Source organism: Melopsittacus undulatus, chromosome 6 (assembly GCF_012275295.1).
Source record: "Melopsittacus undulatus isolate bMelUnd1 chromosome 6, bMelUnd1.mat.Z, whole genome shotgun sequence".
Lineage (NCBI taxonomy): Eukaryota > Metazoa > Chordata > Aves > Psittaciformes > Psittaculidae > Melopsittacus > Melopsittacus undulatus.
Genome location: NC_047532.1, coordinates 64,909,992 through 64,936,144, shown reverse-complemented (window position 1 = coordinate 64,936,144; position 26,153 = coordinate 64,909,992). Strand labels below are relative to the sequence as shown.

General features: G+C 41.8%; 1 protein-coding gene across 1 annotated transcript in view; it reads left to right on the top strand.

The window, feature by feature from the left end:
• DPYD (dihydropyrimidine dehydrogenase) overlaps positions 1-26,153 on the top strand; it is a 349,108-nt gene that overhangs the window by 305,600 nt on the left and 17,355 nt on the right. The gene's annotated exons all lie outside the window — the stretch shown is intronic.

The following is a 26,153-nucleotide window of genomic DNA, read 5'->3' as shown; positions in this document are numbered from 1 at the left end:
GGAATCTTAGCTTGAAACAGGTCACATGAAAAAGAATGGAAAACAAAGCCCTGTGTAATCTTGTCTAGCTGGCTCTGTTAGGCATTTAAAAGGAACAAGGCATACAGAATATAACTGTTGGTATATTTGATTGCCGTTAGCGCTGAATTATGCCATTGGATCTTTGCTACTAAATAATAGCATATAAAGTTAACCAGGCTGCACCACTGAGAAGTTAGTGATGTATTTTAGGCATACAGTCAGGATGGGTTTGTCCACAAGTGAGCATTCAAGGGGAAAGGAAGGAAAATAATACAACACAGGTAAAAGGAAATACCATGATAAACGATCCTACCAGGGGCAATCAAATACAAAGGCTTGATATCATTAATATTTATAATATCATAATTAGCAAGACTGTGCCTAAGCAGTGTTATTAGTGTAAGTAATTATGTTATCATAAACTAGGTTTGCAGTATTATAGGAATCAGTATTCTTACTTTCATAAATTATTATCAATACTGGATTTCATGTACTTGTGCCTGGTAAATTTAGTTCAGTACTGGAGTTTCATCTAGTTTCAAACACAGATATCTATATTGCTTGGCAGCAGGTCATAACGCTCACTTCTGATCCTCTTTCTAACATGCAGTCACTAAAAAGCATGTCCTCACTCTGTTGGAAAAGAGAAGATAGCCTGTTGATGTGATGTATATGTTAAAAAAAAAGTGATGAGTGGGAAAGTATATGTTATCCATGGAATAAAATGTGACTGCCATCATCTTGCATTGTGATTTTAAAAGCTTAGAAGAAGCTATCCAAGTTTGTCCTGGTCTTACTGGGAGATGAAGCACAGCTTCTGCAGTAAAACCCTGTGAGAAGCTAAACAGAAAATCCTGATGAACTTTTGCATTCAAAGAAAAGGAAAGCAAAGATGCTGATTCTGAGTTGTCGTATTTTTGGTGCAGTAAATGTAAAAATATAAAGGAATCACTCTCCATTTTGTTATAAAATTCCTGTTTATTTTAATGGAGAATCACAGGGATAAGAAGTTCAGGCAATTGACGGTTCAATGAGAAGGAACTGAGGGAGAATTCTTTTCACCAGCCTCAAGAACCACTTGCCTTCTAGTTGTATGCAAATTCATTGAGCCTTTCCCAGTTTTGAATATATTACAGAGTTAGGATGAATCCTATTCCCAACTAAATATGTTCATAATAATAGCATCTATTTTGATTTGCAGTACATTATTGAATGAAAACCCATATTTTCATATAGCAGTGCACTACTCTTTTGATAATTAATTTTGTGTCCTGGTTTCAGCATCAGATTCTGAGTGCAGAACGTTGCCACAGGAGAGTGGCACAGGAGAGTTTTGTAATGAAACGTTGTAGTATTTGATGACCAAACTAACAGGTGAATGTTTGTTTCCCAGTGGTACACATGATGTTAAACTCAAGCTGTCTTGCCATGCAGTCACCAGATAAAGGACAAAGTGAGTGGTTATCACTGTCAGTTATTACATTTATCACAATAATTTCCTCCCTAAACAGAAAGAATATGAAAAAATAGTGTGCTAAATAGTGTTCTCCAATAAGCAGTGTGATAGCAAACATCAGCTTCTGGCTGCAAAAGAGAATGATGTTGATTAGTACCTGTTCATGCTTCTGAATTAATGAAACTAATACTTTCATCATATAATTTATACCCTTTAAGATAGAATCCCAGGACCATCAGTGTTGGCAGGGCCCTCTGGAGATCACTCAGTCCAACCTCCCTGCTGAAACAGGGCCACCCAGAGCAGGGCACACAGGAACATGCCCATGGTGGGTTTGGGATGGCTCCAAAGAGGGAGATTCCACAACCCCCTGGGCAGCCTGTGCCAGGGCTCTGACACCCTCATGCAAAGAAGTTCTACCTCATGTTGAGGTGACACTTGTCCTGTGCTAGTTTATGGCCATTGCTCCTCGTTCTGTCACTGAGCACCACTGGAAAGGGTCTGGCACCATCTTGTTGGCCATATGCGGGATATGAGAAGTAACATAGCGCTGGAAAACATTTGGAAACTTGAGTGCTGTTTTTATGTTTTTCACTGTTGCAGAATGCAGTTTTTGGTATATAAACCCTAAATTTATCATCTCAGAGCCAGCTTGTAGATATTTGCTGTTAGCCAATACTTGCCATTGCCCGAGATGTGACCTGTAATAGCAGTGAGATCCCCACTTAGAAGTGCTAACCTGAGTTGTGGCTTCTGGTCAACAGGGTAATACTGTTTTCTATAGCTCCACCAATTCTGTTTGTTCATCGGTGGAGCTACGGAAAACAGTGGTTGTAGCCTTATACATAACTGCTCCAAAGACATATGCTCTGTCAGGCTCACCAAGGCAGACAAAGCCAGTCTTCTGGGCTTCCTTCCTCACTGCTTTTCTGATGGTTTTAGTTTTGTGTTTGGTTTTGGTTTTGTTTTTTTCTGGGGGAGGACCTGACATTTGAATCCTTGACACAGATAACTGTCATTAACATCCCCTCTAAATCACCTTTCCATGAAATGAATGGAATAAAACATGTCAGCTTCTCTCAGCTATAATCTCAGCTTGCAAAACTCTCCACTGAGTGGGAGAATGGCAAGGTAATGATGGCACTACACTGCTCCTCACTGGGTCCCTGTCATGGTTTGAGCATGTTTTGAGGGTGTTTTTGTTCAAGGTTTTTTCCAGCCAGGTGGAGGAGGGGAGTCCGGGAGGAAGGAGAGACAGGACACCTGACCCAGGCTGGCCAAAGAGGTATTCCATACCATAGCACGTGATGCCCAGGATGCATACTGGGAAAGAGAGAGCTGGAGGAGGGATGGAGCTGGAGAGGAAAATGGAGGAGGGAGCACGCGGTGCTCGGCCAGGCAGGGTGGAGTGAGTTATGGGTCGGTGGCTGGTGGGGTGTTGTATTCTTTTCACTTGCTGTTTGCTGTATCATTATTATTTGTAGTAGTAAATGGCAGTAGGGGTTTTGTGTTATGCCTTAGTAATTAAACCGTTCTTATCTCAATCCGTGAGGGCTACATTCTTTGGATTCTCCTTCCTAACTCTCCGGGAGTTGGGGGACTTGGTTTAAACCACGACAGTCCCTCAAGGAAGACCTTTTGTGAAAGCACACTTACCTCAGCATGAATTTAGGACTGAGATCAAGTGCATGATGCAGTCAGGAAGACGGCTGAGATGTAGGGCATGGTCTTATCACCTAGAGTGATTGAGGTTGCTGCATAGGAGAGAAGAGCACAGGTAGTATTCCTATAATCCAGAATTAACAAAGCCATGGCTTAAAACAATGTTCCGGAGTTTCTCAGGAACATACATGACCACAGTGCTAAAGATCACTCTGTTCTTACCGGGTACCTACACAGGTACACTATTCCCCAGAGGTACCCTTTGCTCTTCTGTGTCACCTTGTCTGTTTATTGCAGGACTCTTTTGTAGTTGCTCACTGATCTTACTGCAGAGAGCTGAAGTGATTATGTCCCAAAATGTACGGGTGTCCGCTGGTGCTCACAGAAGCACTATAGTGTTCTCCTGTATAAACTTCCACCTAATGTCAGCTATAAAACTTGTACTTCATTCAGTGGCCTCTGTACACGCCAGGTAGCTAAGCATTAAAAATAGGGCAGTGTAGGTGTGGGTATATATATAAATGTATATGGATGTTTCATACCTTGCTTTCAGCACCAGCTTTGCAAAACCTGACATTTCTTTGATCATATTTAAAGGTTAAAAGAAAAAGAAGAAAAAATAAGAATTTAAGCATCTTGCTTCCAGAAATAGCCAAAACCCAAGCCAAAACGCAGCCTAAACTTGTTTTAAATTGCGGCTCATCCTCAGCTGTTAAGATTGTGCTGTATTGAAAATGTTAAAACCATGTCTCATACAAACACATATATTGAAGGTGGTTTACACCAGCAGACTGATGAGAGAGAATGATCCCAATGCACAGTGTATGAACTTCAGTGAGAATTCTCATCACCTTGTATTTAGCAAGCTAATTTGTGCCCTGAGTGCATGGTCTTCCCAGTAAGACGAATATGTGCCCTTCCTTTTTATGAAGAGTACAAACCTAATTCTAACTTGATTGTAGTCAAATCTAAATAGCCTTTGGTATGGCAGAGAAGAAACCTTGCTCTACCTTCAAGATCTTATACAAAATGTTAAATTAGCTCTTCTATTAAAGAAATAAACTAGATGGGAACTCCCAGTCATGCAGGAACACTACTGCAATGCATGCACCAAGCTTTGGTTGCCTTCACATTCTTCAGGACCCCTGACTGCCTTCACTGAGCAGAGCTTTTCACACTTGATCTTATTGGAAGTGCTCCTTTTTGCTTCAGAAGGTAAATTTGTCCAGTATGCTAAAGGGCTGTGCCCTTGTTTCCATTGCTGCATAAAGAACCCAGAAGAAAACAGTATCTGTGGCCATGTCCAGAAATACAGAGCCCATGGTACTATAGAGATTGCTATAATCAAATCAGCATTGATGAAGAAACCCTTTTCCCCATCTTGCCTGACTAGTTCTGAAGAAGAGTCAGAGGGGAAAAACAAATATCTGGGGGCTGTTTGATCCTTTTTCCCATTAGCTAAGGCCTGCACCTGAAATACAGCTCTCAGCCAGGCATAGCCTCTTCAGGGTAAGCCTCTACTGATTAAGAAACCTCTTGGTTTAGGATACTATGGGAACCTCCCAGCATCTGCAAGCTGAAAGCAATTATGGGCCTGAACAATCTGTAGAAGAAAGGCCCTGCCTAACATTATTTTTTCCCCCTAACTGGTCTATTATGGAAGTTTATGTTGCGATTATCTCCAGTGCTATTCCTCACAGCAACTGCAGGTTGTTACAGAAAATAGATCTTCCCCTAACGGTGAAGCCATTTGCAGCAGAAATGGATAAAACAAAAGGAAGTGGGATTATTAAAGCCAGTTTAAAGTAGTTTCATCTTTGTGGGTTTTTATATGTGCTCTGTGCTAAATGTGCTTCAAGTACCGAATTTAAAGTTCCATATTCACAGCCAGTAAACGTGGCTATTAAGGAACAATGTCTTCACGTTAACTCCTTGGCACTGGTGGCTTTAGCGCCTTCACTGCTGGCAATGGACAGGAAGCCAGGAAAATCCAACTGCTCATGCAAAAGGGTTTAAAAAACCCCAACCCGACGCATCCAGGCAGTGCCAAAAATACATCATCCCTTTTGTGTACTCTGCAGCTTGTTTTACTTGGGGAAAGGGCCTGGTCATACCCTGCAGCATGCATTCATTATGGTGCTCTTTGACTGGCAGATGCAGAGTAATAAGATGCATATTTTAGTGCTTATTAGAATCCCCTGTCCAAAAACAACTTGACAAATTTGTGATTTCGACAGTATCTCATTTTGCTGGCTGCGGTGCTCTGTGATTGCCCGGGCCACGTGGCTACCAGCTTATGCGTACCACCAATCCTGCTCATTAAAATGGCCACAGTTCACCAGTTTCGGTAGCTCGGAAGGAACTTGGAATGAATTATTATCCAACAAAGAGGCTGCTGTCATGCAGAACAAAAGACAAGCAAAAGAGAGCTTTGGCTTAATGAGGCTAAGTGAGTGTCTCCCCTGCATCACCAGCTACTTGACGGCCTTTGAGCATGGGTTTTTTCTCTCCACAGGCCAAAACCTTTGGTCTATTATTTTGTGTTTATGCACCTTGAGGCTAATATACATTTTAATATGCTGCACATGGAGAAAAAAATCAGCCATTAGATTAGAACATGTGCACTCCCTGTTAAGTTAATGACAGCCGAACATAGAGATAAATTTAGGTTTTCATATTTAATTATAGCACAGCGCAGTGCGTTTAGCAAGGATAAATTGCACTATTATTATGCTTCATCTTTTTTTTGACATCTTTTCATATTAACCATGCGCACTTACCCCCCACTTCCTCCCCAGTGTCACACAGAATGTCTCTGTGCATCATCCTACTCGAACACCATTAATTTTTCATTCTCTACAGTTGTATGTGTATTGTTGTATTTGTTACTCGGGGTTAGGCTTGCTGAGTGGATGAAACCATTCCAAACAGCCCTTGTGTAAAGCTATCTGCATAAGCAATAAGGACAGAAAAAGACATAGAAAGAACTGGCCTTCATGGCCAGACATGGCTTCTCACGTCTGCTCCCAGAGCAGGGGTTCCCAACCCTTTTTCTCTGGATGCTTTCAACACAGTGCCCACTGTCTGCAACTGCTGTGTTAACCCCTTGCTCGAGGAGCTGAATTAGAAAAGCCAGAGAAATAATGCATGCAATTTAAATGCATTCTGCAAAATATTGGGGTTGGATAATTAATAATAATGTGGACAATGGTGGCATTAATGTAAAGTATCTTTGTTCTGAAAAAGCATTGTTTTATTGCACAGGGACTGAAACAACTAATGCTGATAGGTGCTGTTTGTATATGCATTACCTCTGTTTGTCAGAGCTGTTGCTCCAAGAATAGCGTCAGGAATCAGGCCAGACCTCAGCCTTGTAGAAGACAATATGTAATTAAACACAGTTCAGCCATATCAAGTTCATGCCCTTACCAAGTTTTAATGGGAATAGTTAATTTCTGGTGATGTTAGACTGTTACTGCCTGTGAGAGCTTTTTGATTTGCTTTCAGCTCTGGGCTGAGCTATTCAGGTAGCTGTGTCTTGTGAAAAATATGTTTGCATGCTTCACAAAATTACGGGAATACTGCTATTTTCCAAAGTGGATTAGAGCAGGTAATAACTCACAGGAAGATTTGTCTCTTCCCACTGTGTGTATAAGCAAGTAGAAGATATTATGCTACAGGCTTATTCCTAGATTTTGCCTTATTGGATAGTTGTTTCATGACAAAAACCACTGTGGCTTGATGACCAGAGGGTCATGACAGGAATAATAATCACCATATGAAAGGGTGTCTGGATCTTGGTGATAAAGCATTCCTCATCGCAATCAGTCAGCACTTGCTGGTGCAAGAGTTTTCCTCAATGGCAGAGATCAGCTTTTTCATATTCATTGAGAGCAAATCAGTCTCTTTCCTTCTCCCTCTCCACCCTCTTTCTCTCCAACCTGCAGTTCTGTACCAGCTTTTACTGCCAAGGAGATTTTTCTTTGTCAGGTGAAGCTCATGGAGTTTGGGGATGTTTAAGACACTGCAGCATGCACAGGATTGGTACTGGTTGCAGGGCCTTATTCTTTGTGTCCTTGCTGAGTAAAGCCCTGGTCAGTAGTGATGGATAGCTAATTGTCCGCAGTTCAAGCACTAGGAAATGCAACCAGCAATTAATTTATGTGTGCAAAACTCTTCCCCCTGATTCTGTAAGTGCAGATTTGGATGCAAATCGCATCCCTGAAAGCAAGGTTGTGCCTTTCAAAATGCAAGCTGTAATTACTAGTCTGAGAACCTGATGACAGGAAATTCTTCCTCTAGAACCTACCTGTACTGAGAGAAGTCATTTATTAACAATATTGTATATTTCTAAGCAGTACTTCTAACTGTCTTTTTATTCTTAAAGCACTGGTAAAAAGCTTGATATTATATGAGATGTAGTCTTATGGAGTTGCAGGCTATATCCTACAGGCATCCAGATGGCTTAGAAACATCTATGAAATCATAAATGTCTTTTCTGTATCTACAGGTAGCTATTACTAGTAAGACCTACATCTATTTATGTATTCCCATTTTCTTTGTGGTACTAGTCACAGACATATTACTGATGTGCATGTAAAGACTTGAGCTTTTAGCTTCTTTAGTCCCTTTAAACTTCTTATCTAAGCAGGCTGTTTCCTGGGATAGCAAGGGGCTCTGTGGGCCACAGTGCTCTGTGCAAGGAAGATACAAAATGAAGTGTGTGGTATTGGTCATAGACAGCAGACTGGGTATTCATTTTCAGCCTGTTTGCCAAGACTTGTGTTCTTCTTGTGCTAGTTTGAAGAAAAAGAAATGGCTACAGCTTCTCTTAATTCTCTTAGGAACAGATTTGGCCCTTAAGCACAGCCCTGAGTGTAGTTAGGAAGTACAAGGAATCTAGAAGCAGTGCCTTACGGGGAGAGGCTAAAGAAGCTCAAATTCTTATGTGTCCATATGTCCTGTCTGAATGATGTGTGTAAACAGAAGAACTCAGTGGTCTACAAATATTTGACGTTTGCAATCAATTGAGAGAGGGGGATTTGATGCTGTAGAGTGAGAACTGCACCAAGACTGATGAGTTGAACAGGAGACAAAAAAGGAATTGTTCAGGAAAAGCAAGAGAAAAATTACCCTGATTGGAAGGAAAGCCTCTTTGTAGAAATGATAGAGGTTTCGTGCTGGGTTGCTGAGATTAAAGGTGGGGAAGACTTTTAAAGCTTGAATTAAAAGTAAGGAAGACTTGTAAAGCTTGAATGCAGGAAGCCTAAGTACTGCTGGGAGAAATTTGGGGTTGCAGGAGTATGTGCTGGGCTGGTAGACTTTTCCCGTCAGATTTGCACAAGTCTATGGCCCTTTCCAGCATTTCAGCTGCACGATAGGGTTCCTTGGAAGCCTCCTAACAAAGTGTTTTGATAGTGACTCAGTATAAGCCACTGGAGCTAACAGCAGCTAATAATATGCAATTGAAATGTCTTTTTTTTTTTTTTTTGCTTAAAGATTAAGGTCATACTTAAGGAACAGGAGTATGTCCTTTGCCCATTTGTACTGCTATAAAAAGCCTTTGCAGGTTTTTTTTTTTCTGTAATCTTGTGTGGTTTTGATCCAACACCACAGATGCCTCAGCAGTCAGAGCAGTACTTTTATGAACAGATAGATTAAGAATGTCTTTGTTTCGTTGCCCATTAGTCATATATTGGCACAGGGCAGCTGCCCCCAGTAGCTGAACAGTGCTGTTGGGCACACCATTTCTGCATGTGGAAGTTGAGAACAGAGATTTCTGCACTTTGCTGACCTATTCATGCTGTAGAGAATTCATTAAAGGCCAGGACCTGTGTTTGAGTTGTTCCAGGGAACAATTACAGCCAGCCTGTAATCTGCTGCTCCACAGCACTTTGGGGCTCTGTAATAGTTCGAAGGGGCCTGGCAAGAATTGTATTGATTTCTTGGGATCTCATTCAGCTGATTGCACTTGGTTACTCGGATGGTTGATGTTTAAGAACACCTACCCTGGCTGTTATTAAGAAGGTGGGTTTAATCTTCACATAGGTAAGACCTTGTTTGCCCTTCATTCAGCTCAGCAGATGAGGTTTCAGTGAAAGAGCCCCCTTGTAATTTTAATGCCACAGCTCTGTTTTTCATTGCCACATTGGGAGCTATGTGGGGTAAGTAAGTCACTGTATAACCCATCTATTGGTCAGGGTATGTCATCTCATATATCTGTTCTTTCATTCATCATTTTGTCTCTTCCCTGTTTGACTGCTTGGAATTATTAATGCTTTCTTTTTTTTTCAATTACTATGTTATATTTCTACCAAGTTGCTGATTTATTTATACAGAAAAGCTATAAAATCCCTTGTTGTTCCATACAGTCTGCATGCCTGAGAAACCCAGAAGAGGATCACTGAAATAGTCTTTTTGTTTCGATCATTCAAGATTGCAGTTGGGCTCAAAGTAGTTGAACTCTAGAACATATCAACTCTAATTTCATTTCTTATCCTCACAATTATTGCAGTGTAGAGAGTGGAGGCTCAGCATTACTGTTTTCTGAAGAGCGCGCTCTCATTTTCAATGTTAAATACATGCCAAAAGGCAGATTTCACGGTTCCATACCAAAAGACTAAGCCAGGTATTCACTGCCTTCCCTGAGCGTTCCTGACACTTCGAAATGCCCATTTCACGAAGTTCCAGTTGTCAATTGAACATCAGGAGGCTCACTGTAACCCCACAACACACAAATGTAACTGCATCTCCTCTTTTACCATCACTGTGTAATGTCTTGCTAAACTGCCAACAACTCACATGCCATTTCCATAAGCATAAATGATATTCTGAACCCTCTAAACTTACCCGTTACAAGAACTCTTTCAGTTTGAACCCATCGCCTCTTGTTCTATCGCTACAGTCCCTGATGAAGAGTCCATTCACAACAAAGTCATAATCATTCATTCGATAGACATTGTGTTAGTGCTTGGGTTTTGACTTTCAGGGCCTGGTCTGTGGGTGGGCTTCTGTGCCTGCTGCTGGATTTTGGACTTAATGACCAAGATAGAGCAGATGGAGGCAAAGTATAGTGTTTACATTTTCCCATAGGACTTAATGTATTTGTCTGTTGTTGAGCACTGAGGTATTTTTGTCTACAGAGTGTGAATAGTTTACAGAGGTATTTATAACAACATGTGAGTGATGAACATGCAGTCTGCAAGGCTTGAAAGTCTGCCTCAAGTTAAATAAAGCATTTCCTTCCCATCCAGCCTGTGCGTGCAGTTGTCTAGTTCCTAAATGGCAGTTTAGGAGATGTCTCTGTGCAGTCATGACCGCTGTTTTTGCTGTATGAGTATTGGTTCATAATCCAGCACTCGTTGGAAACATAGCTTTTAGTGCACAATTGAGCATTTATTTTGCAGTGGACTCTTAGCACAGTCTATTATAAGCATCCAGCTTAACTGTTCTGATACCATAGAATCATAGAATCCCAGACTGGTTTGGGTTGGAAGGGACCTTAAAGCTCATCCAGTTCCAACCCCCTGCCACAGGCAGGGACACCTCACACTAGAGAACCTTGCTCCAAGCCACATCCAACCTGGCCTTGAACACTGCCAGGGATGTCAGTTACTTTTGACACTGTCAGTTACTGACTGTAAGTGTTGAAGTTAGATATCTAAGAGGTGGGAATAGTCGAATGTTACACACTGAGTGGGATTTATTTGCCTCCAGATGTAGTTTAAGAACTTACAGGTTTCTAAGGCATCTCTGCCCATTTGGATCTTGGAGCATGGCACTAGAGACCTGGGCTGGGACAGATGAACCTGTTCCTGCCCAGAATCTTAGTATGGTTCAGAATGACCTCACTTGGAGTATTGTGTGCAGTTCTGATGTCCTCACCATAATAAGGACATGGAGCTGTTGGAGCAAGTCGAGAAGAGGCCACGAGGATGATCAAGGACTGGAGCAGCTCCCGTATAGAGACAGGCTGAGAACATTGGGGCTGTTCAGCTTGGAGAAGAGAAGCTGATGGAGACCTCAGAGCAGCTTCCAGTGTCTGAAGGGGACTACAAGGATGCTGGAGAGGGACTCTTCATCAGGGACTGTAGTGACAGGACAAGGGGTGATGGGTTCAAACTGAAACGGGAAGTTCAGGTTGGATATAAGGAAGAAATTCTTTACTGTGAGGGTGCTGAGGCGCTGGAATGGGTTGCCCAGGGAAGTTGTGAATGCCCCATCCCTGGCAGTGTTCAAGGCCAAGTTGGACACAGGGGCTTGGAGCAACCTGCTCTAGTGTGAGGTGTCCCTGCCCGTGGCAGGGGTTGGAACTGGATGATCTTAAGGTCCTTTCCAATCCAAACTATTCTATGATTCTATGAAAGCCTTACAAGCAGAAACACACTGTCTATTGAGGGTGCAGAAAGCTGTTTCCAAAAGCATATGCTCTCTCAGCCAGGGAGATCATTCCATCTCCAGGGGGAGCAAAGAGATACTGACCAGACCTACTGCATATATGTCATGAAACTCCAGCAAGATTCCTCTTGATGGAGTCAGGGCTGCAGGAAAAGCCTCTAAATGCTTGGATCCCACAGCTGATGTGACTACATCGTGTTCACTCTGCCCCAGAACAGTGTCAGCCACAGAGGTTGTTGCTCAAAGTTCATCTTAGAGACCCGAAACTGTGACCAGCCACAATGAAGCTCATCTAGCTCAAAGACGAGTAAGCTGCTGTTGTTAGGTCCTATCTCAACTGACTGATGTTCACTTAGAGGGTGGAATTGGATCAGGATATGACAAATGGTTATTAAATGATACCAAGGTACACTGAGTATTTGCTTCCACATCTCTAGTGGAATAAACGTTAGTTCAGTTAAAGCTCATTTTGAATTCACTCAAGGCTAGCTTAGCCAAGATATACTAGGTTCCTGCTGTGGAAGGGACTGTGTTCTAAACTGCTTGCTTTCAGTTTCAGGCAGTGAGAGATGGTATAGTGATATCAGCCCACCACAAGGTAACTCTGTAATGCAATTGGAGACCAGAAAATTAGAGAGGCAGCAGTGGCAACACCAAAATCTCTACTCCTAACCAGAGTCAACTCTTCCTGCCTCAGTCCCATAAGGATACTTGAATTTTCTTCCTGTCTTGCAGCTCGTAAACATGCTTCTCTTCACAACACACACCATATGCTGTTGGAAAAGGGCTGTAAAGTTTTATGGGTATATTTGAGGGTATTATAAAAGTATAATAAAGTCAAAATAATGCAAAGAAATAGAAATTATTGAACAACTGCATTAAAATATTAGTCTGGGATGGTTTTATTGCATTCGGGTTGTACTTGGTTTTTACAGTCATGAAGGGATAGAATTCTTTTTTAGAGTTAAGAAAATTAAGGATTTTGATTTTAACAGTACTTGTAAAATTCTGCTTAAACGCTTCCATGTTGTCAGTACATTGCTGCAGACTCTACTCAGTTTTAGCTCAATCACTACCAAACTGATTTCTGATGTTTGTCTTTTGGTTTTACTTGGTTTTAGGTTTTACTTGAGTCTACTTGGTTTACTTGGTTTTTATTTGGTTTTACTTGGTTTTAGGAAACTGTTTCTAGTTCAGAGGTGAAAGGTTTTACTCGTACAAACCAAAGTGTTAAGTTATTAAATAGCATTGCAATGAAAGTACAGTAATGGTGGTGACCAAATCACAGCTATGTTTTTTAACCTGAAATTGGTTTCATCCCAAAATGGGGCCCCATTCACTGGAAACCCAGAGAGAAAAAAACAGGAGTACTCTCAGCAGTGCTACCGTCCTTTTCCTGTTGAAAAGTGAATAATGTACCCAATAGTCATCTTGAAGGCAAAGATCATAGAATCATAGAATAGTTAGGATTGGAAAGGACCTTAAGATCATCCAGTTCCAACCCCTGCCACGGGCAGGGACACCTCACACTAGAGCAGTAGGGAAGTCTGCAGACTTGACTGGTATTGCTTCCATCCATTCTCCCAGACAGAAGGTTCTGTAGCTCAATGTTTTCATGGCAGGGGGTTGGAACTGGATGATCTTAAGACCCTTTCCAACCCAAACCATTCCATCATTCTATGATTCTATGACTTTTCCCCCTCACAAATACGTTGGGAGTCATCGATACTTGAACTTTTCCCATGGAAAGTCTCTCAGAAATACCTTGCCAAGAGCTTCAAACTGTTTCAGGGCTTTCTCTCTTACACTGGCTCCTCCACAGTGGCTGTTCCTGGCTTGCCCTCCATGGCCCCTTACCACCCTCTGCCCATCCTGCTCTGGGAGTGCAGGCCTGGGGGATGCCCTGCCCCAAACCATGAACTCTGCTCTGGTGCAGCCTGTAGCACTCATGGCTCAGGCCTGGCCACCGGGTGTAACACAGGCTGGATAAAAGAGGCAGGCTGGTGATTAATATTTCATGTTGTGGGATTAGTCTGCTCTTACAGTGTTGAGGAATCCTGAAAGATAATGTGTAGCTTGTTGATACGTGCTGGACCCATGGTGCTGGTTGTGAAGTGAGCTCAGCCTGAAAGTGCAGCTTTGTTTGTGTCCCTTGTGGCTTTTATATACATAAGAACAGTCAGACTATAGAAAAAAAGGCTACTGTAAGTTTTACTGTGATCTATTATAGCTGATGGGATCTTCAATTATTTCACCCCCTTACCACAGCAATCAGAGACTCCAGAGAAAGGTCAAAACCTGCTTTTCTTTGTCTGGCTACAGGGGTAGATTCTTTTCCCCACCTTACAGGAAAATCAGAAGTCTTTTAAGGCTTAAAACTCAGTGTCTGCATCTGCTTTTCATGAGGGATGCTTGAAAGGGATGAAGCTATTTTCTAGGGGACACTTACAGCACACGGCTTGTGTAGAAATTAACAACAGGGAAAGTGGCAAATGAAAATTGCCACAGCAATTGCAGTTTTAACTCTGCTTTGTATTTATATAGAAGGATTTATTATTGCTGTGATTTACCTTCTACTACGAGGTGAAAGAAAGGCAAGTATGAAGTAGTGGCAGTTGTGGAAGCCTGGAAGACTTCAGCTTGCAGAAAATACTTCAGCTTGTCTGCATGTTGTGCCTTCCAACACAGCAGTTGTAACCTGCAAGTATTTGACATATCTCAGGTGAGTTTCACTGCTATAGAAAGGAGTCAGCAGACCCCCCAGATCTGCTCATTCCTGCTAGGGAAATGTGTAAAGACTTTGAAGCAAAGTTTCCTTTAGGAAAGAAAACAATTTATAGCAAATTCTATGGAATCAGCTGCATTCCTATGGAAATAGTCATTAACACTAACTTTTTGCAGCTGGTATGTCATTTAGAATCATACAATACCAGATTGGTTTGGGCTGGAAAGGACCTGAAAGTTCATCCCGTTCCAACCCCTGCCACGGGCAGGGGCACCTCACACTAGAGCAGCTTGCTCCAAGCCCCTGTGTCCAGCCTGGCCTTGAGCACTGCCAGGGATGGGGCAGCCACAGCTTCTCTGGGCACCCTGTGCCAGTGCCTCAGCACCCTCACAGGGAAGAGCTTCTGCCTTAGATCTAACCTGAACTTTCCCTGTTTCAGTTTGAACCCATCACCCCTTGTCCTGTCACTACAGGCCCTGAGAGAGCTGAATCAAAATATTATGACTTTATGCTCTCTCTGTGCCCATGTCAGTGTCACTGATACCAGTTAAAGTGTCAAAAAGAAAATGTTATAGCATCCTGAGGCCTCTTAGCTTCCTAATGAAGACTGCAGCATCATTTTGTGGAGTGTGAAAGGAGTTCTGTGTGGTGGGAAGTAGCTGTCGAAAGAAATTGTTTACTTTAAAGTCAAACCTCATGCAGGATCATCTAGGTTGAGGATACAGCTCATACTTTGGCTCATGCTGGAAATGGTTTGTTTTCTTGGGGTTTTACAGCTGTATTTGCACTTTGTTTTTCAAAATAAGACAAAAGAGATGCCCTTAAATGCCAACAAAGGCGGTGATATCTGTGATAAATAACTCCACACTCAGACATACTGGTTATGGTTTTGCATTCTGGTTTTAGTTCCAGAAAGTCCCTGATGGCAGAGAATAGTGTTTATTGAACCTAGGTGGATGTTACACTGCTTTACTCCATTCTGCCTGGGCACTGACATCAGAAGTGACTCCTATAGGCACCTGACTTCAGACAGGAGAGATCTATTTGTACTTTCAGATTCAGTGTGCCCAGGAATATTCCTAGGTGCTTAGGCCAGCTGGCACCAAGCAGCCTGTGCTGAGGATCAGAAGCTGGTAGTCTCCAAAGCAGGTTGGCTGCAGGCAGGCTGCCTGCTGGGAACGGAGCATGCCAACTTCCAAAGCCTCTCCAGGAATCGCCTGGGACAGTGATAGTCAGCACAGGCCAAAAGTGGGCAAGAAAATGTTGTAATGCTTTGTTAAGCTAGATGGCAACATCCTTGTTCCCAGGAACTGATTTACTCCCATGGCTATAGACTGAGTCTTGCAAAAGAGTGGAAAGAAAAACAGAAAGCAGTGATTATGGTGGTATGTGAGTGGGCATGAAAGATGGACAGATGGACATAAAAATGAGCTGTGTTGGATGGTAATGAAAGTAGCACTGGGAAAAAGAGCTCTCACAGCCTGAGGCTCCAAAATTAAGGAAACCAGTGAGAATATGCAGAAAATCTCAAGAAATAGATTCTATCTAAAATATAATGGAATGGAATATAATAGAAATGTGTGACCAATATCTATGTGTATGTATGTGGTATCCAAGTATGGACAATCAAGAAACAAATGACAGCTCACTGTCCTTCCAAATGTTATAAACCAGCTAACCTGTGAGTCCATTACATCCTCATGGGTGAATTAGGATTGAAGTTGCACTGATTCCAATGAAAACACTCAGAAGCTGTGTTTCCATTAAGAAGTTGTACATATGTAAGAAGGACATGGAGCTGTTGGAGCAAGTCCAGAGGAGGCCACAAGGATGAGCAGGGGACTGGAGAAGCTCCCGTATTGAAACAGGCTGAGAACATTGGGCTGTTCAGCCTGGAAAGAGAAGCTGGTGGAGACCTCAGAGCAGCTTCCAGTGTCTGAAGGGGGCTCCAAGGGTGCTGGAGAGGGACTCTCCATCAGGGACTGTAGCGATAGGACAAGGGGTGATGGGTTCACACTGAAACAGGGAAAGTTCAGGTTAGATCTAAGGCAGAAGCTCTTCCCTGTGAGGATGCTGAGGCACTGGCACAGGGTGATGAGCCTAAGGTCCTTTTCAATCCAAGCCATTCTGTGATTCTATACAAGTAAGCCAAATAGGAATGAAGTTGCAGAATGGAATGGATGTTACATACAACATGCGTTCCAGGGGTTTTTACTATGTTCTAATTCTGGTCTGGCCTCATGGCCTTAATGCCCATTAGCAGCTGCAGCTCACTGTAGGTGCACTCCTGGAACACACATTCATCTTTCCTTTAATCCAAAATAGGATGCAGGTTTTGCTCTCGGAGGCTGCTCTGCTCTAAAAACCAAAGTGCAATACATGCAGGTAATCAGGCCTCCAAAGGTATACTCCTGATCTGAACTAAAACACGGATGTAGAAGCACCAGGAGAGCTGGTGCAGCAGTGTTGCAGCAATGCAGAGAAGAAGCCAAGGCCAGCCATCAGTGGAGCAGAAGTGGGAGCCATTAACCACTCAGGAAAGGAGATGTTTGCACAGACAAGGAAGAAATTTGTGCAAATATAAATGCGTTAGCACAAAGCAGAGAAGACAAATCTGCTAGTGATTGTCTCACATACAGGATCTTTTTGCATTGGCAAGAAAGCTGTTTTGCCAAAGCTTGCTTACAATAGCAAACAGTAAAAATGCATCACATCAGAGGAACAAACTCGCTCGGCAGACGTGATTTTGCAGCTCTTGTGTAGGCTTTGATGCACTACACAAGGGCAAAAATTAACTTTCAATGCCATTTGCACAAGTGTGAACTAAGAGGGGAGCCTGAATGCCAGCTGGTCAGTTTAACAGCAGTAAATGCTAGCTAGATACCAGAGACTTCGTTGGCATTTTGTGAGAACCTGAAACTGCTGACAAAAACATACAGTGTGAGGTTGGAGAATAGAGCAATCAAAATACCAGCAGAACAGTGGAAATTACCAAGCTGGACGAATTAAAATACCAGGAAATATCGATAACACACAAAATCTCTGCTTTTAACTAAATGAAGTGAATGAATGAGGCATATGACTGAACTGGGGTAAGCAGTTCATGAAAGATACATACAAAAAGGCAGAAAGCTTAACACCAATAGGTTCTAAACAGCAAGAGCCCTGTAGCAAAGCGTCTACATGGTGGCTTGAAGATGTGGGGTGTCTTCAAGGCAGATAGGAGCTGGAAATGGGTACAGGGATGCAGCCAGGAGAGCACTTGCACTCGGAGAAACAGCAATAAGGCAAGTGAAAGTAAGGACACATGTCTCGTTGTGAGGTTTTCCAGAGGAGGAGATGGGAAGCTGCCCATATGCACAGTCTTTTAACAAGGCATTATACAGGCCTGCAGGAGGTCATATGCTTTCCATCTTAAAAAAGTCAAAGTAGTTACAGTTTTTGACACGATGCTCCTATATTTATAAGTGCATTAGATATAAGAATTAAAGAACCCTCTCAGTCCTTTTTGAGCATACATTATGGTAGATACAGGTGGAAAAAACTGCAATTTGGAATCACACCATTGGTAGGAGAATGCCAGTAGCTGGCTGGGATTGCTGCCATCGCTGTATAGGTGCAAAAGCACAGATCTCAGAACGAAGCCTTTGCTGTATTAGTCAAACTGCTGTGGCTTGACAGTCATTTTGCAGCAGTTGCTACAGATGGTGTGATCAAGATCAAGCTGCATTTGGAGACAGCAGAGCCTGGGTATTCCTTGTTCACTCATGCAGGAAATGGTCCCAGCAGCAAATCTCTCCTGTGTGGCGGCTGCTCCTGGCTTTGTAAGCCACTCTGAGTCTCTCCAAGGACTTTTATCTGGCAGAATACACAGCACCTCTGTAAAATATGGAGAAAAAGAAGCCAGGCAGACAGATGACATGGATGATCTATAATAATATAAATTATGTCATCTATGACCTTTATAGCAGCAGCACTGTTGTAGACAGCATTAACGTGGAGAAGCTGCACTAAATAGAGGATATTGTTTCCCTTGCCGTCCTGTGGTTGAAAGGCTGTCAATGGTTTTGTTTGAGCAGTAGGTTGAAGCACTATAAATACCTGGCGTAAACTTTTAACAAGATGAATTAGGTCAAGAAACAAAAATCATTTTGGTTTTAGAATTAAAATGAGGGTTTTAAGTAAGGCAGGTTTTGGAGTAGCAAAGGGCTCTAGGACTTGCATGATCACTGAATCCGTGAAGAGCTGTGTTATCTAGAGCTATCTGGGTGCAGAACAGCTGAAGACAGGAGATTTGTCAAACGATGCAGAAGAGGTGTACACTGTATGCTCCATTTTATCTATCATTGGGAACCTTTAACTCCTGTGATGAAGTCAGGGGGAACCATGTCCAAGAAGAGTGGGTTAGTTGTGGTCAGTCAGTGAGACATGGTCCTGGTTCCCCTATGGCTACATGGAGGCTTGACCACAGACAGTGTAACTACTGCATGCTTTAAAGTCAAGCATCAAAGCTTGTAGGATCAGGACAGGCGGGAAAGGTATCTCCATTGTTTATTTGAGGAGCACAGAATGAGTGAAACAGTGGATGAAGCCATATATGACTGTGGTTGTATTTAACAGCAGAGGGCAAGCTGAGTGCATATACTCACAAGCCTAACTGTGCATACAAATCCATGAAGTCTTGTAGTAACAAGATGGTCAGAACTAATTTTAAAGCTATTATGAGAAAGTGATGTTTAAAACTACAGCGATGTGTGCATGGGATCTGTATTTCCAATGATATCCATGTTAGTTTTTTCAAATCAAATTCTTTCACTGATTGACAGGAGTGAAAATCTAATCAAATTGGCATTTTAGAATATAGGTCCATTGTAATGTCATTTTCAGAATATAATGATACTTCAGATGTTATGCCTTAGCTGTTATAAACACAGATAAATATACAAGAAAGGCACTGAAGGGTTGATTCTAATGAGCACTTCCTTGTTTGTCTACATGAGCTTTTTATAGAGCATCTATTACTTTTGTACAGCTCCTCACTGCTGGATGGTGACATAGGAAGCATCTGTATCAGTTTAGTGAAGGTATCACTTTTGTAATGAGTTATTGATATTTGGTGTAATATTAACTTTCAACCGTTTAGCAATTCTTTCTTTTCTGACCTGTTTTAAAGTTTTGATAACTTCAGGAAATGATCAAAATTCATCCTCCTTTTCTGTCCATGGACCAGTCCAACTTCATCTGGCTCTATTCTCATCATTCTTTGTGAATGTCATTTGTGAGGTGTTGATCTGTCAAGTTTTCAAAGCTGTTGGGAGGCCTTAATCAAACCAGAATACCCAAACTCTTCGTAGGAGAACATTCAGCATTTTCTCATCCTACCTCTCGCCAACCAAAGTGGGAGTTCTGACTATCTAGAGGTGGAAGCACTTGCTATTAATACCAGATCTATTTGTCTTCTGACTCTTAGCGTGAAATTTAGTGAGTTTAGGTTACTGAGGTGACGATAAAAAGGAATTGTATTTTTGATGTTGAGGATGATGCAATGGTGGTCACCTTGGTCAGAACTGCAAGAGCTGAGTAGAGCTCATTTGCCTGCATTGAATACTTTACATTTAAATTAGGATTGTGTGAAGTAGAGATGGAAGGATTACTGTATGATGATGAGAGAAGGCTTTGTCATCTGTGCAAAAGGAGGATAAGTGCTGTAGTTCATCTGCCATAAGAGATGGATTACAATGAATCTGAAGTGGAAGGAGGTTTGCTTAGGAATTATTAGCAGTGGTTTGCATCGCAGTAATCTATTAGTGCAGTAATACAAGGATAGTTACGTAATGTGTAATCTACCAGGGGAAAGCAGGGTTTATATCTAGATGTATTGAGATTCTCTGTTGTTTACAATACAGGGAAGTTGGGAATAAATCTGGAGCTTCCATGCAAAACAAAAGGGCAGGAGAAACAAATATCAAAGCAAAACCAACCCAAGCATCTGAAAAGGTGCTAGTGGATGGAAGAAGTGGTTGCTCTTCCCACCTGTATAGAGTTTCACTGTTAGCAGAATGTATTGGATAGGTATATTTGCAGCTTGGTTTAGCTGTGAATATAGCAGCTAATTTAGCAATGGTGAAAATGCACTTTTCTTTGCACACAGTGGCAGCACTGGTTATTTTAGTGGATGAACTCAAAGCTTTATGGAGTGGTGTTCAAAATCTCAGGTTTTTCCCAGAGGCTGGAATAGGTGGTTGCTATTTGCCTAGTTTCCCATTCCCCTAAGAGCATGAATTTGATCGGCACGATGATTGGAATGTGTATTTCTATGTATGTAGAATGCTGCATACATAGACTTTCTATCTCTTCAATACTACAGGGTGTCTAAAGCTGCATTTTCACTAGGAAGATGTTGGAAAGGAATGCAGGAGAGCTAAGGAGGACGTAGACAGTGTGTATTTCACCTCATCCTGCCCACAGGATGTTGTTTGCCCCCAGGCTATGTGATAGTGTTAAGTTGCTCAAGGAGCAGGTTCCCGTGAGTCTTGCAAGCGGTTTAAATGCAGCTTCACAAGGCTACGAGGTTCTAGGAACAGGGTCAGGCTGTTCCTGATGCCTGCTGCAGCTCATTGAGCACAAGTGGAATTAGCAGATTCAGCTTGATATGGCTCCACTCCCTTGGCTGGGTCAGCAGCATCGGTGATTGACAGGTTGGTTGGTAACCACTAATTTAGCCAGAGCAGCAAGGAAATTCATGCTTTCTCATAGGTGTAAGAAGAGATGTATTTTTGTTGCCTTTTAATAGTCTAGCTATCACCTATGGAGCTTATTTGGAAGGAGCTAGAAAAACTCATCAGTTACTGCTAGAGTTCAGTCTCCTCAGCACATATACCCTCAAAAGACGATGGTTAAATCCACAGAAACAGACTATTTTAGGGTTGCTCTGAACAGCTCAGTTACCAGCCATTTTGGAGGAGAAGGTGGGTAAAAGTATCTAGCAATGGCATTTCTTGGTATCCTTGTGTAATTTACAACATTGGTAAGTGCTGAATGTATGGATATGGATGTGTTATGGTATATAAAGATGCATGAAAATGTGAATTGCTGTCAGTTTACTTCTGGAAAAGTACATCTTCCTTGCACAAAGTTTTTGCCAATGCTGAGGCTCAGCTGATGCTGATCCCTGCTTCGCGAATGCATTTGGATCCAGTTGTATTTGCTTGTCTGTCAGATATTTGTTAATAGCCATTCTGCTGACATCTTTGTTCTGCTGCTGCTTAGCTGACAGAATTTTGTCTGCATAAATGGGTGGGAAGTCCTTTCCTCACCCGTCCAACAAACTGGAGACAAAGTGCCTGCCAGTGTTTTAATTCCTTTCGCATGTTCTGCTTAGAGAGTGAGAAGAATGCTTTCACTCCGCAGTGTCATGAATATGGTAATCTATGGAAATCACAGAAAGCAGGTACTTAAGTTAAGCACATACTGTACTACAGGAATCCCTGATGAATTCAAGTCTCTTCTGTTTAGAGGAGATGTTGTTGTCTATTAAGTGACAGACTGCCAGATGTTCCTGAAGTAGCACAGTAATGTGTATCAGTACCTTCTTTTCTTCACCCCAGAAGGTAACATTTTCTTTATCATCTATGTCATCCTGGCTTTTGATTGTAAATGTCTAAGCTTGCTTCAAATATTAACTCCTTTTTGGTTTATTGATGAATATTTCATGACTTCAGTACATTTGTCGAATGGAAGTTGTTGCTGCACTACAGTAAGCCTAGAATCCTAGAATCTTTTCCTTCACTTGGTGTATATATGTATATATATATAAGCTGCTAAAAAACAAACATTTGAGGCAGAACATGAAGAATGATTTGTTCATGATTTTGAGCTAGTAGAGGAAATGTTGGCAGGGTGAGAAAAAATGATGAAAGGAGAAATAATTGTTGTTTTAAATAATGGTTTTATCTGCACGCTCAAGCATGGCACTATCTTTCTCACGGCGAGGTCATGGCAATATGTTTTCCTAGAACACACATTCACATTCCCTTTAGTCGCAGAATTACTGCAGGGCTGGGGGTTAGCTCACCCGCTTTAAATAATCATAGGCTAAAGAGCAGGCAGAATAGCTGAGTAACAAAATGCTCTGAATATACTGAATGCATTGGTATATACACACCAAGTGTGGGGAGCAGAGGTTACGGGAGCAAGCATGTGAGCAGTAATTACAGAGTATTGAGCCAGTGCTGTTGACAAAGCAACTGAAAAGTTCCAAAAGCAAAAAGAAATCCAAATAACTGAAAGGCAAAGTTCACTTTTTTCCTGGAGAATTGTTTTCTGTGCTTTATTTTGAAGGCTTTTCCACATCATTAAAGACAGCGATGTCTCAGCAATGAGAAACAGAGCTGTGACCATGTGCAAACCCTTTAATACAAGGGACAGATCCTTTGCTGCTTCTTACTAAAGTAACTACAGCAGCTCTGGGGGCTGTGCCAAATGGTGATGGCCCCAGAAACTCACTATCAGGTGGAAAATGATGGAGGGGTAATGGTGAAGACTCCTGCAGGATTCCCTGCTGGAAGTATTGACATGAGCCTCACTGCCATCTGGATGGCTCCCTGGTGTCATGGGCCCTTTCCATGTATTTTCAGGCTGACACATAGAAGAGCAGCTACTTAAGAGAATTTAGCTTTGAATGTCTGAAAGAGTAAGAATGTCTAAAAGGGTAACAATTCATAGCTTCACTTTCCCATTGCCATGCATACTTAGCTTTCATTAGTTAAGCAGTTTACACAATTAGTTGGGAAAGCTTATGCAAAATGTTCTCTGTGTTTATCTATGAATATGAATGTGTTATTTGCCACCTTCAGGGGAACAAAAAAATCTGAAAGCAGATACCATCTCAGGAAACCTCACTCATCTTCAGTTTTGGTGGTGTAAATTTTCAAGAGAGTGGAGGCAGAACACTGAATGGAAGCTGTTTTGCAGTGAAGAGTATGGTTATGAACATGCAAGATGTAATAAGGATTCTAGGAATGTGCAGCCATTTGGAGCACATTAGAACAAACAAACTTGAAGGATTGAGAAGCAACTGGGAAAAAAATCATCAAATCTGCTTTCTCTGGAAAACTTTCTACATCAAACATAGGAGTTTCCACATGAACAGAGGTCAAACATTACTAAAATCTTTGTGCTGAGGGCACCTAAAGTGACCCATACAAACCTGCTTTAAATTCTTGTAGGTCCTGGGTGAGAGCAGATGTCTGCCTCGCTTAAATGTTATTGTTTCCCTTATCTGATTGCCTTTCAGAACCATGATGCACCCACTTTCAGGGGTCCTGCTTCACCTCTTACCCTCTTCAAAGCTATTCATACTTGCCTGCAATCTTCACAGGTAGTCTGAGGTAGTCACTTGACCCTTTCACTCTTAGCTTTTACCTGTCCAGCTGCTGGTCTTCCCAGTTCTCTGAAGCCAACGAGAAACCTTCCCAGGTACAGTCCTGCCAAGCAGCAAAGGGATAAAGTTCAGCCTTTCTGCATGTGTATTTGGGGAGGATAGCTACACTAACTACAGATGAACTGTTCTTCATAGGAAAGGAGTAGTCAACATGGATTTAGGAAGGGAAAACCACATTTAACCAACTCAGTAGCCTACTACAATGAGATGACTGGCTTGGTAGATGAGAGGAGAGCAGGAAGTTTTACCTTCGGCAAGGTTTTCAACACTGTCTCCCATAGCATCCTCGTAAACAAACAGGTGAAACCTGCTATAGCTGCCCTTGCTCTGACCAGGGGGTTGGACTGGATAACCTTAACTATCTGTGATTCTGTGAAGGTCATTGACCACCTTTGTTCCCATCGTTTAGAGAATTGGTGTTTTCTCCTCATTTCTTCTCTCCTTCGCAGAAAGAAAGCAGTTCCTTAACTCATTTCAGAGAAAGATCTGTTCAGAAAGCAGATAACAAAGAGACAATTTTTGTTTGATTTCTAAACCATTACATGGCAGAGTTTGGGTGTGACAATTACCATCCATTTGCATAGGCGCAGGGTATGTGGGCCTTTGTTTGCTGCATCTCTACTGCAAGTAGTACGGAAGATTTCAGTACAGTACAATTTGTACTCTTTTAGCATTTTGGTTTGTCAGACATTTTTCAGTCCTCATTCTTCTTCTCGTCTAGTTTTGCTGTGTGCAAGCAGAAACATCTACCCCTGACAAATGTGAAGTACATGAAGTAAGTCAATTTGGCTTCAGTTCCACTTCCACATTCATGAGGGCCATCACAGTGTCACTTAAAATTGTTTACATGTTGGGAGTGCACAAGAGGAATGTAGAGAATGAATCTCCATACCTCAGACTGGAGGCAACACTCAGGTATAAGAGGAATTTATGACATTACATTCAATGTGGGAAATTCTTCACAGACAGTGGTTTTGAAACATGTTGCCTCATACCTCGATACAGCTGCACTGGATTTCCATGAGCCAGTGCTTATGGAATTGTCCATGCAAATTCTTCCTTTACCTTGTGACCACTGCTCCCTGGAAAGCATTCTTATGAAAATCACTATGTTCCAGTGTTCTTTTGATGTCATATTTCATCAGCACATACCAGGTGCCCACCAAAGATGCTCTATCACCCGTGTTTCACATCCACCTTCCTGCTACCAAAACCTTGCCACACAAACTCAATGCATGTGTCACCTGAAATCTGGGGCTTCTAACAGTAGCTAGGATCCAGCCCCTTATAACAGAAGACAGCTCCCAAATAAGCAATGCATGATGACATCATGGAGACCAATGTATAGAGTTAGGAGCAGATCAGTTTCAGTGTTAGAAATAAAGTCATAGAATCGTAGAATAGCTGAGGTTGGAAAGGACCTTCAAGTCTGGGGCATCTGGCACAGACTGTACTGCCCTCTTCACCAGCTTGCTCCACCTGTTAGGCTCCTTGCTAGAGTTCCCATCAAGATTGCAGCAGTCTGAAGTGGAGGATTCTCTCTACTTTTTACCATTAGGAAACAAGTACCTTATTTAGTTCATAATATGCTCAATTACCTTTAGATTGATCCTTGAATAAATTATAATCAAACCAGACTTATTCACCTTAAAGCTCTCCAAGCTTAAGGTTTTATTGTTGATTCATTATGTTGTCAGTTCTCTATTGGCAGGGTAATGCTTTATGTATCTGGATAGAGGCAGTTTTAGTGGAAGATACTGTTATCTTTAAATGAGTAGGATTTAGCTTTTGTGGTAAGAACAGATCCTTCAATGATGAATCCCTGGAGAAACTACTGAATCAAAAATCACAATGTTGCCGGAGATTTCTACAGTTCATCAGTTAAAAGGCGGCTTTGGGAAGTCTTGGCAGCGAGAGGATTTAGATTTTGACTTCCTGTCTGTAAAATACTCCAGCATTTCAAGCTTACAGTTCTGTGAAAATGTAATTATAAAAAAGTAAATAATACCACTTAATGTATTTATTTTGGCTCCATTTTTGATGTTATCCCTCCAATAGAAACAGCCTGAATTATGGCTATATAGAGGCAGATGGATGCAAATAATGCAGCTATAGATATCACTGATCTATAAGTGCACAAGAATTATCTAATTACTCTGCTTGTTGCAATCTTCTAAGCACTTGCTATTCACACTTATTCATATGAATTGTTCCTTTCTAGGCAGATGTTGATATAACAAAGATATCAGTGTATGGGGAGTTTGCTGAAGTTGGAATATCTGGAAATTAGAAAAACCCAAACAAGCTGCGCTGTAGGAGGATTTCCAAAGCAGAGTCAAACTCACCAATTTCTGTGCCTGTGCTTTATGGGAAACTGTGCTATTAAATCCCCCATGTGCTTAGGAAGATAGCCCCTACAATGATTAAAGGTGATTTAATTTTAAACTCTC